At 41.0% G+C, this 12,180-nt stretch overlaps 2 long non-coding RNA genes across 3 annotated transcripts in view; both read right to left on the bottom strand.

The window, feature by feature from the left end:
* The window catches only part of LOC116549938, a 200,493-nt gene that overhangs the window by 129,644 nt on the left and 58,669 nt on the right, over positions 1-12,180 (bottom strand). The gene's annotated exons all lie outside the window — the stretch shown is intronic.
* On the bottom strand, positions 5,522-10,126 carry LOC116549940. The gene is made up of 2 exons (XR_004268165.1): positions 6,900-10,126; positions 5,522-5,994 (listed from the first exon to the last, which is right to left on the bottom strand). It is a non-coding gene; the product is annotated as an uncharacterized LOC116549940 (long non-coding RNA).

Genomic DNA, 12,180 nt, shown 5'->3' with positions numbered 1-12,180 from the left:
TGTGTGTATATATATATATATATATATACATACACACACACACACACACACACACACACACACACTGGTTAGAGTATTCCTTATGCTTTCTTTTTATATATGAAATAATTCTATGATTTTTTAAAGTAACCTAAAATGAACAGCTTGCCCCTGTATCAACCATTCTTTGCTTTTTTTTCTGCTGCAATAAACAAATGGATGACATTCATGTGGCCAACAGAGAATGGGTGTTCCCACATTTTGAAACAAGAACAAATTTCCTGTTGGAAACAAAAATATATATAGGGCCACAGAGATCTTTTGCTTGCTTTCTTTTTTTAATGTGGCAATCTTCAGAAGTATTTACAAGTCTGTAATTCTATACTGTATACTAGCAAGGATCACTTTAAACAGGCTGCTGCACAGATAAGATAAAATTTTGCATAATTTCTATAGTAATTCCACTTCCCTTTCTTCTGCTCAAGAAATTATCAAATTTCAAGTGACTGAGAGTGAAATTATAGTGATAACTCTAACATTGTCAAGTTTCACACATTGTGGTGCCATGATCTGAGCCAGGGCAATCTGATTCTGAATTTAATTTCCAGGAACAAACCACAGGGAAAACTTCTAAACAGTAGGACAGACAGTAAAAGGAAATGCCTAGGATTGCTCTTTCTAAATCCACAACATTTCCCAATGAAAAAAGTATTATGGTATAATTACAGTTCCATAAAACAATGTGCTCTCTATATAATACGAATACCAGCAAAATAAAGAGACTACCTTAAAATTGTAAATCAAGGGACATAGTCGCATCACTGAGCTACAACTGGATTTTTCCTGAAATTTGTTAGATAATCCCACAATTGCCAATTTCGCTGTTTGTTGAGCTCTGGTCTTGGTTTCAAATTTTAAAATTTCACTGTCTAACAAAATGAGTTCCATGTCCCTAGGGTTGGGTCAGGGAAACAATGTTTTTCTCTGTTCCCACCCCATGTGAGCTATGACAGTAACACATTGCATGAAAGGATCCAGAAGCTTAAAGTAAGAGGGGAAAAAAAGTATGTGGGAGGGGAGCAGGATGAAAAGATTAAAATATTTTCTAACTCACTCATTTGAGGCAAACAGGTTTTGTATATATCCAAGGCACTGAGCACAATCCAATTTCAATTGATATTAATTATTCAGGACTACTACTACTAAGAAACTGAACTTTCAGTTCTATATTTGTTGGATAGAAAATATTTACAATACAGTTACAAAGGAGGAGGAAAATAAAACAAATAAATCAACATGGTTAGACACTGACAAAGGATTGTTGACTGGGAATGAAATATGTAACACTCTGTCAACAAGGCTTCTCATACCTTAAAGGAATTTTATACGTATTCCCTTCCTGTTAACCATTATATGTTTCGAGTTCCTCTTTCTCCTGACACTGTCAAAAAATCTTTTTCTTTAACATTTTCCCAGTAATCCATTTATTCCTAAAATTTCAGCGACATTTTAGAAAGAAATCCAAACCGCAGTTCAGGTTAACATCGATACAGGCACTCCCTCTTGTGGTACAAAAGGAAATTGCCTGTTTACTCCAGCACTCAAGCCCAGGAAGTCCTTTGAGTTTCAGCGCACCGCAGCAGGTTCTTCATTGTCTTCATTTTATAGACCAGGAAACAGCACAACTGCGGTCAAGCAACTTACTTCCTCAAGGCATCACAACCAGAGAACTGCGATTCGGCTCAGAAGTCTGATATTCCAAGGCCATGCACTTTGCACCACACCTGGTGACCTACAGCATCTATTCACCAAGTTCTTTTCATTACCAAATTTCCAAGAATACATGGAAAGCAGGTAGCGACCACTGCATATTACTAAAAGATGTATTTAATGCAATAAGAAGAGTCTAATTTTAAACTTTTACTGTTTTGATGTAGTTTCAAAGCAGCTGCTTATTTCAGTTTAATATATTCATGATCATTAATGAAACAGCAAAGTGAATAATGGGCATAAATTTTCCTAAGGAGAATCATTTTCCATATTTTTCAATATTATCAAAAAGCATGTAAATAGAATTTTTTTTTTTTTTGAGACAGTCTTGCTCTGTTGCCCAGGATGAAGTGCAATGGTGCAATCTTGGCTCATTACAACCTCCGCCTCTGGGGTTCAGGAGGTTCTCCTGCCTCAGCCTCTCACGTAACTGGGATTACAGGTGTGCACCACCATGCCCAGCTAATTTTTGTATTTTCAATAGAGACGGGGTTTCACCACATTGGCCAGGCTGGTCTGGAACTCCTGACCTCAGGTGATCCGCCCACCTTGGCCTCTCAAAGTGCTAGGATTACAAGCATGAGCCACTGTGCCCAGCCATAAATGTAATTTTATTTTGTGTGTTATGGACCTACTTGTAACCAAAGCACTTCTTTAAAAGACAAGACAAATAATTAAAATTTCCAAAAGAACAAATTGTCATCCTTATTTATATGTTAAGGTCAATGGATCTGAATTTAAAAATTTATGCTTTGTGTTAATGGCATGTCATAAAATTTCAAAATCTGCTGATTCCCAAACACCTGTTTTACTTATCTTCATCATGAATTTATATGATTAAAAGTACCTCCTTTACAGGGTGGTTTTAAAAGTTAAGTGAGCTAATACAAGTCAAGCACTGGTTAGTCTTTCATAAAATTCACCCTTTTTATCTTCCTTGTACCAGAGAAATATAAAGATGTACTCCCACAAGTGGTAAAAACACAGAGGGAAGAGGGTAAGCAGAAAAAATAATTATCAAAAGGAACTACTAAATTCTTCAATGTGACAGGATTTCAGGTGAAAGATTTTTCCATTCTGTAAATGCCCCAAAGTGTCCCATGGGGATTCCACCTGTAAAAGTGAGACAGATGGCCAGGTGCGGTGGCTCACCCCTGTAATCCCAGCACTTTGGGAGGCCCAGGTGGACGGATCACAAGGTCACGACATCAAGACCATCCTGGCAAACATGGTGAAACCCCGTCTCTACCAAAAATACAAAACTTAGCTGGGCATGGTGGCGTGCAACTATACTTCCAGCTACTTGGGAGGCTGAGGCAGAAGAATCGCTTGAACCTGGGAGGTGGAGGTTGCAGTCAGCCGAGATTGCGCCACTGCACTTCGGCCTGATGACAGAGCAACACTCCATCTCAAAAAAAAAAAAAAAAAGGTGAGATACACTACAGCCCATGATGCTGCCCAACCACAGTTGGCCAAGACCTTGCTAGCTGCCCCTTTCTGCCTGACACACCACGTGTGTCCCCCCCAGAGCTGGGCCACGGGACAAAGAGGATCAGCTTTAAAGTTCAATCAAATGCAGGCTGCATTCCCCTGATCAAACCTCCAAGTGAATTCCTGGTTTCCCAAATCAATAAGCAAAACAACCAGACATGACCTCTGAGTATTTTGTATTCCCCACCTCAGCGAACTCCCTACCACTGGCTGAGAAGGCCGAAGCAGAAGCTGGACTAATCCTTGACTCCTTTTTCTCCTATATTCTCCCTATCCTTCCAGTAAAAAGGGAGTATCACTCCCAGTCACTGAATCTCTTGACTCTGTCCTCTCTTCTTTAACCCCAATGCTACAGCTTTAGATAAAGTCCTTACCAACATCTTGCAACCTGGTTAACAACCAAGTCCTATTCATCCCTCTGAACCCGGCTCTTCCATGCCCTCCTGCAAGGCCTTCCCCAGCCCCTCTCTATGGATACCCCTCCTCCCTTTTGAAGCAGGCTGGATACCAGCTCTGCCCCACCACCACGCCTCTTTTATCCTTGTGGGTGGGTATGTCTTTATTTTCAGGGTGCCTGGCACATATGAGTGTTCCACAAATCTTTGTGTTGAATAAGGGATTTGCTTTTGAGGGAAGGAAAAGGAGAAAAAGTACAATTTGGTTAACTAGCTGGTACTTTATTTGGAAAAAATGCTTCATGAATTTCAGTTTATGAATGGGTTGTTTCCAAAATACATTTTTTTCCATTTGTATAAACTTGGGCAGAATCATGGACAGGATAGGATGTTCCAGGATCACTGCATTTTCATTAAAATTAGGTAAATGTCTAACTGAAAAATGCCCACTTTTACCTAAGTAAGTAAAATTCAGTCTCCTATTTTATATATGGGGGCATTCAGGGGCAAAGGTGTGAGGTCACTCACCCCAGGGATAACCGATTCCTGGTCTGGTGCAGAAAATGGCTAGACCCGGCTGGGAAGCACTCCAGGAGGAGAGGTCTCTCTGCTTCACTTCCCCAACATGCAAGGATCTTATGCTCAGATTACCTGATGTCTCTACATCATAATATGGGACTTGGGGTCAGGCAGGTGGACACCCAGGCCTAGAAGCAAAGGTGTTAAGCCACCATCAGTTTCCTTTCTGAAGAACTAAAAGGTGAAGGATAAGGCCAGGCACAATGGCTGAGGCCCATAATCCTAGCATTTTGAAAGGCCGAGGAGGGTAGCTCATTTGAGGGCCAGAGTTCAAGACAAAGCTTGGCTGGTATAATGAAACCCCATCTCTAAAATTAAAAAAAAAAACAAACAATTTTTAAAAGGCCGGGCATGGTGGGGTGTGCCTATAGTCCCAGCTACTTGGGAGGCTGAAGCAGGAGAATCACTTGAACCTGGGAGGCAGAGGTTGCATGATCTTAGGATCATGCCATTGCACTCCATCCAGCCTGGGCTACAGAGTGAGACTCTGTATCAAAAAAATAAAATAAAAAAGTGAAGGATAACCTACCACCATAAATTTGAACTACTTTACACAAAGAGATTATTAATCCAAGAAACATATTTTCCAGTGAGGAGGGGTGTGTTAATAGCTATTTAACAAAAAACCAATCTTTTGACAAATCATATGCAAGGGAAATAGAGCTATTCCTGGTCCCCAAATTCTGGGAAAAACAAATAACGCTGTTTTACAATTAGAATCCAAAAAGCATTTGGCACAGAACATGGATTCAGTGAACCTCACCAGAGCATTCCAAAGCAGTGTGTTACAATGAAATCAGTACCATAGTTCCATTCCTTGAACAGTCATCTTAAAGAGAATTCGAAATTTTGAGCGGCCACCCACAGTTAGTGGCTTTCTTGAGGTATAATTTGTATGTCATGAAAATGATCCATTTTAAGTATACAATTCCACGTTTTCATAAGATTTATACACAACTATTACCAGGCACATTTCCAACACCCAAACCAATCCCCCATGCTCCTACCCCACACCCAAGCAAGCACCGATTTGATCTGAGGTTTTTGCCTGTTCTAAAAGTTTCATATCATGGTATCATACAATATATAGCCCTTTCACTTGGCGAAATGTTTTCGAGGCTCCACCATATTGCAGTATGTACCCGAGAAATGAATGAGAACTTTATTCCTTTTCATGGCTGATATGGACATACCAAGTTTTGTTTATCTATTCACTGGCTGATGGATTTAGATTGTTTTCCAGTTTTTGTCTACTGTGAATAATGCTGCTATGAACATCTGTTTGGCTTTTGAATGGACAGTTGTTGTAACTTTACTGAGTTACCGTTGCTATACAATAAATTGCACATATTTAAATATACAATCTGATGAGTTTTCACATATGTATACAACCATGAAATCATGCATAATCAAGATAGTGAATATATACATCACCCCCAAATGTTTCATTGTGCTCTTTCCTTTGGACTCCCTTTCTGCCTCCTGTCCCAAGCCATCCTCTAATCTGCAGGCACTGAATTACTGCTACTACAGATTAGCTTGCATTTTCTAGAATTTCACCTAGATGGAGTCAGTATGATATTTTGTAGGTAAAGGTGTCTGGCTTCTCTCACGCAGCATATTATCATTTTGTGATGCATACATGTTGTTGTATGTTATCAACAATCCATTCGTTTTCATTATTGACGGCTATACCACAATTTGCCTATCCACTTATCTGCTGACAGACACATAAATTAGTTCTAGTTTTCATCAATCACAGCTAAAGCTGCTATTTTAACTACATCAGACCAATCTCGTTCATCTCTTCTGTAACAAAGTTGTGAGTTGTTTTTCAGTTGCCATGGGCCCCCAGGTTGAACGTCAGGTAACCTGAGCATGACCAAATAAACCAAGCATGCAACTACTGGGGCAACCTAAATGATCAACCAAGGAGAGGGGACTGAATTAAGAAGTGGAAGCTGGGCACGGTAGCTCATTAATCCAAGCACTTCGGGAGGTCGAGGTGGGCAGATCACCTGAGGTCAGGAGTTCAAGATCAGCCTGGACAACATGGCAACACCCAGTCTCTACTATAATTACAAACATTAGCTGGGCATGGTGGCGGGCGCCTGTAATCTCAGCTACTTGGGAGGCTAAGGCAGGGGAATCGCTTGAATTCAGGAGGTGGAGGTTGTAGTGAGCTGAGATCGCGCCACTGCACTCCAGCCTGGGTGACAAGAGTGAGACTCCGTCTCAAAAAAAAGAAAAAAAAAATGTAGATCCAGAATCCAATTAGATTCAGTTCTGGCACAACCCCATGGCAGGAGCCAGTCAGAAAACACCTCCCAGCATCGCTTCATTGCAAGATCCAAGAGGATCACATCTTATTACCCTATGCTTCTAAAACTCAACTGAACTACCAGCTCTAGGAGGGAGATTTGAGTGCTTCTTCCTGGCTCCTTGCTAGCCAGCCCAGTCATGATAACGCTTCTTTTTCATCAAAAGCCAGCTCCATGGTATTGGTCTCTATGCACCTTGGGCAGCAAGCCAATGACTGCTTGCTGGGTGACACTATGAACATTGTATACCAATTTTGCCTGGACACATGCTGTCATTCTTCCTGACAACATACCTTGGAAACAGAATTCCTGAGTCACGCATTAAGTGTATGTTGAACTTTCTAAGAAACTACCAAACTGTTACATTCCCACCAGCAATGTGCAAGGATTCTGGTTTCCGCATATCCTTGTCAACACTTGGATGGTCAATCTTTTTAATTTTAGCCATTCTCGTGGTTGCTATTATGGCTTTAATTTGCATTTCCCTAATGACTGAGTGGCTGCTTAGTTTAGTGTTCAGCCAGTGATTTGGGCAGAGATTGTGCCCAGCCACCTTGTACCTGTAAGGCTTCCACCGCCTGCGGAATCAACAGTCTGTGCATGGAAGGCAGCATTCAAAGTTGTACCCAGATTTCAAGCCTCTCCTGGCTTTCACTTTTTGCTGGGCTCTACTGAGTATCTCCTGGGCATGCAAAGTTTAGCTGTCTGCTACAGATGGCTGGAGAGCCATGTTAGCCCTCTACAGGTCTCTCAAATCTAGGATCTCCTTGTTAAATTTCTGGGTGGCCTCCAACTAGCAAATTAAAGACTTGAAGTAGCAAACCTGTGGGTTTTTCATTATGAACTGATTTTGCCACTTTTAGCCAGCAAAGCTGTGATTTCTTAACCCCAACCCTTACCCACACTTCAGACTGAGTCCATCATGTCTGATAAACCAGCAGTCTGACAACTCAGATAGTGGGCAGAAAGACAGAAGCAGCCCCGCACGAGAAGGCCACACCCCTACTGTTCATACCCAAAGATCCAGTGTTTCAATAATGCCTCTCAATTTATTATCTGCCTTTTTGGTCAGTTTCCAGTGCCCAGAAATGACCATTTTGGACAATCTTGTCCAGTGTTACACCTGTTTCATTCAGAAAGAAAATCACCTGTCTTCTTCACATCACCATCAAGGGATGTGATTTGGCTACTCATTTAACTTCTCAATTTTCCACAGCCTAAAGATGATAATATAAAAATAAAGTATGACTGTAATTTAATTCCAAATATCAAATATAGAAATGGTCTCCAAGTCTGATAGAAAACTTAACATCAGAACGTGAATATTTTCTATTAAGAGAGTGGCTCTTCCACATAATACCAGCAAGCTAACATTCTATTAAAGTACCAAAATAGCCAGATGTTCCGTAACTTTGAGACTCCTAGAAGGTAAACTGATTGATCGCTTGGACCTCAGCTGTGGCTTGACCGCAAAACTCCAAGATTGCCCAAATCGGATCGATTCTGTAGTGTCATTAACAAAGTCAGACATAGGCAAAAAGCAAATTCTTGCAGTTCTATTAGTATGATTATGTATTTCAGATATTCCCAGCCCAGATTTTGTCACATTATATTTTCTCCCGTTATTCCAAAGGCTATCACAAAATCCTCAAGTATAATTTAGTTTTAACATTAGTTCATATTTATATAATACAGTGCTGTATAATTGACTAAGCCCCTTCATCTACTAGCTCAACTGATCCTCACAAAAACCTCCTGTGGCCGGTAGAGCAGCTATGATTCTCATGTAATACCTGCTGGAACCAAACAGAGGGATTAAGTGTTCCACATAGCCAGGAAATCAGATCTAAAATCCAGTCACTCTGGCAATATTTCATTTTGTGCGGCACTGGGTACTGTCTCTGCCTCAATTTCTTCAAATGTTTCAATAACTTCCTCAAGAGTAAGGAAAAGAAATTAGCCCCCAAACATCAGCTTTTTCAACACTTTCAGTTGAGGAGAACTTGTCTTAACGTTTGTTACCTTAAAATTTTTAATTCCCGGAAGGTGAATGCAGACACGGAGCAAGAAGAAACCAAATTTCATAACAATTGCAAAAGCCACCTTTAACATACTCAATGCCAACCTCTGCATTCTCTCTCTCTCTCTCCCCTCCCAGCCCCTCCCACTCCTCTGCCTTTTCCACAGCCCGGTTCTATGAAGCCGTCTCAGGAGGGAGGCACTACACGTCCACACCTAGCACACGCAGGCTGTGGTGGTCTTCAGTGTCATCAATCTGGTAGACGATTTCAGAAAAATAACTTGCAATCTCTCTAACACATGCATTGGGAGAAACATGTAATTTCTCTCATCTTGAAACAACAAAACCAGAATTTTCCTGGACTCTTCTGGGCTTCAAAAGAGAGTCTGACTAGACTCACTCTTTGATCCAGTTCCACCAATTCTCCCTCGAATCTCCTCCACTTTGGCTTTTGTCTCTGCCATTTCACTGAAACCACTTGCCAAGGTCACTAACTTCCTCCTCATTGCTGAATCTTCTGATCGATGTTCAGCTGGCGTCTTACCTGACCCATCAGCAGCATCTAACGACGTGGGTTACTACGGCTTCCCTTAGTGTCTAGAGAACCACGATTTATACCTTCCTATCTGTTCCTCAATCTGCCTTGCTTACTCCATGGGACCAGGAGAGGCCCCAGACCACTCTTCTCACTCCCTTGGTGGCCTCAATCTTTCTTGTGATTTTGAACAACAGTTCAATGCTCATTTTTTAAATTTTAAATTAAAGGCTTTAAATTTGCCTTTTTAATCCTGACCTCCCACTGAAGTCCAGATTCTACCTACATGAGCTTTCTGCTTAGATGTCTAAAGAGGAATCTCAAATTTAATGTGCTTAAAACTGCGCTCCTAGTACTGCTTCCAATCGGTTCCTCCACAATCCCCCCCAAATCTCAGCAAAGGCACCTCCACTTTCAGTTGTTCAAGCTGAAAACTGTGGAGTCTTCCCTGACACCTCTTTTTGTCTCTCATCCCATATCTAACTTCACAACAACATATGACTAGAATTCCATCGTTTCTCATCACATCCCTTGCTTACGGTCTCAGGCACCTCGGTTTCTCAGCTGGGTCACTGCAGTAGCTTCATTGGGTCTCTCTGCTTCTACCCTTGCAAACACCCCCACCCCAAGCCCAGAGTATTCAAATCACATTAGCTTCAGTAGAAAGATCACGTTCCTTTTCTCCTTAAAATCCACCAGTTCCTTTTCATCTCACTGGAAGCCAAAACCCACACAATAATCACTATTCACACTGTTACCAGAAAGGGGGCCCCATCCAGACCCCAAGAGAGGGTTCTTGGATCTCATGCAAGAAAGAATTTGAGGCAAGTCCATACATTGAAAGTAAGTTCATTTTGAAAGCAAAAGAATAAAAGAATGGCTACTCTATCGACAGAGCAGCCCTGACGGCTGCTGGTTGCCCTCCCCGCTTTTTGTTTCGAGGCGAGGTTTCGCTCTTGTTGCCCATGATGGAGTGCAGTGGCGCGATCTCTGCTCACCGCAACCTCTGCCTCCTGGGTTCAAGTGATTCTTCTGCCTCAGCCTCCCAAGTAGCTGGGATTACAGGCGGATGACACTACACCTGGCTAGATTTTCGTATTTTTAGCAGAGACAGGGTTTCACCATGTTGGCCAGGCTGGTCTCAAGCTCCTGACCTAAGGTGAGCCACCTGCCTCGGCCTCCAAAAGTGCTGGGATTATAGGCGTCAGCCACCACGCCCGGCCTGGTTGCCCATGTTTATGGTTATTTCTTGATTGTATGATAAACAAGGGGTGGATTACTTATGCCTCCCCTTTTTAGACCATATGGGGTACCTTCCTGACTGTCATGGCATTTGTAAACTGTCGTGGAGCTGGTGGGAGTGTGGCAGTAAGGATGACCAGAGGTCACGCTTGTCCCCATCTTGGTTTGGGTGGGTTTTGAGCGGCCACTTCACTGCGGCCTGTTTTATCAGCAAAGTCTTTATGAGCTGTTATCTTGTGCTGACCTCCTGTCTCATCCTGTGACTTAGAATGCCTAACTGTCTGGGAATGCAGCCCAGAAGGTCTCAGCCTTATTTTATCCAGCCCCTATTCAAGATGGAGTTGCTCTGGTTTAAATGCCTCTGACAACATGACATCACCATCCATATCCTCTCATCTGCCTCTTTTCCCTTTACTCACTCCACTCCATTCACCAGCCTCCTTCTACTTTCAAACAAGCCAAGCATGCTTCTGCCTCAAGGTCTTTACATTTACTATCCTCTCTGCCTACAATACTTCCCCCAAACACCAACAGAGCCCTTTCCAACAACTTGTTCACAACTTCTCACTGAGGCTTTCCCCGAACATCTCTTTACCAGTGAACTCTTCAGCCCTTACCCTTACCTGCCTTACGTTCCTCCAAAGCACTGACTGCCCTCTCATATACTACATATTGTGCTTTTATTTGTTCTTAGTCCGTGTCTTCCTGCTAGAATGTTACTTCCATGAAGGCAGAGTTTCATTCATTTGTTAACTACTATATCATCAACACCTAGAATACTGTCTGACACATGGTAATAAATATCTGATGAATCAAAGAATCATGTAACAATACAAATGTGTATGAACTGATTCATATGAAGACTAGAAAGTTCAAGAACCATAGAATGCTAGGTACTGGATGACTAAATGTTGACTGCATATGATGACATAGATATGTTAAGCTACAATTTTAAATTTTCTAGCAGTCCCATAAAAAAAGTAAAAGAAAACAAATATTAATTGTAATAACATGCTTTAATTCAATATATCCAAAATATTATCATTTCAACATGTGAGTCATAGATAACTTACTAATATTTTAGTCCTTCATATTAAGTTTTTGAAATATGATGTGTATTTTCTGCAGAGAACATTGCCCTTAGTACTACTCATATTTCAAACGTCCAATAGCTACATGGGACCAGTTGCTACCATATTGGACAGCACAGATTTTGACCAAAATTAAATAATCCCACTGCAGTGGAGAATATCTTGCAGATTTATTCATTATTTTTAGTTTAAGAATACCAAACAAGGCCCTGGTACAACCTCATGGTTTACTAGTTTTGTTAAAACAGTTTCAAAGGATGTCATACAAGGAGTAATAGCTCGTATTCTGAGAAATCATTTGTTTTCAAGATAACTGACTGAACTCCTAAAACACTTTAAACTTCATTCAGGTGTTTTGATTAGGAAGCATGAAAGCCATTCTTCCCTAGTCTGTTTGAGAAACCAAGTTAAATCCAGAGAGATTTTGTGATCTTATCTAAATTAGAATCAGGAAAATCATTATTTTCAAATAGAAAAACTTATTAAGATTCTATTTCCACTAAACCAGTATTTATTTCAAATCAACCAAAATGCATCCTGCATTAAAAGACAATTTTATATACAGCTGCATTTAAAAAAAGTATTAACAGTTGCTTTACTAATTTTTTTTTTGCATTTTATAATGTAAAAGTGAAATAAAGCACTAAGGAGAATGCTTTGAGATTTTTGTTTGTTTTGAGACACAGCCTCTGTCACCCAGGCTATAGTGCAGAGGCACAGTCTCCACTCACTGCAACCACCACCTCCCAGATTCAAG

The sequence above is a fragment of the Sapajus apella genome, unplaced genomic scaffold (assembly GCF_009761245.1).
Source record: "Sapajus apella isolate SASKATOON/1434 unplaced genomic scaffold, GSC_monkey_1.0 scaffold7, whole genome shotgun sequence".
Lineage (NCBI taxonomy): Eukaryota > Metazoa > Chordata > Mammalia > Primates > Cebidae > Sapajus > Sapajus apella.
Note: the sequence above shows the minus strand (reverse complement) of the source record. Positions and strands in the feature narration are given on the sequence as shown.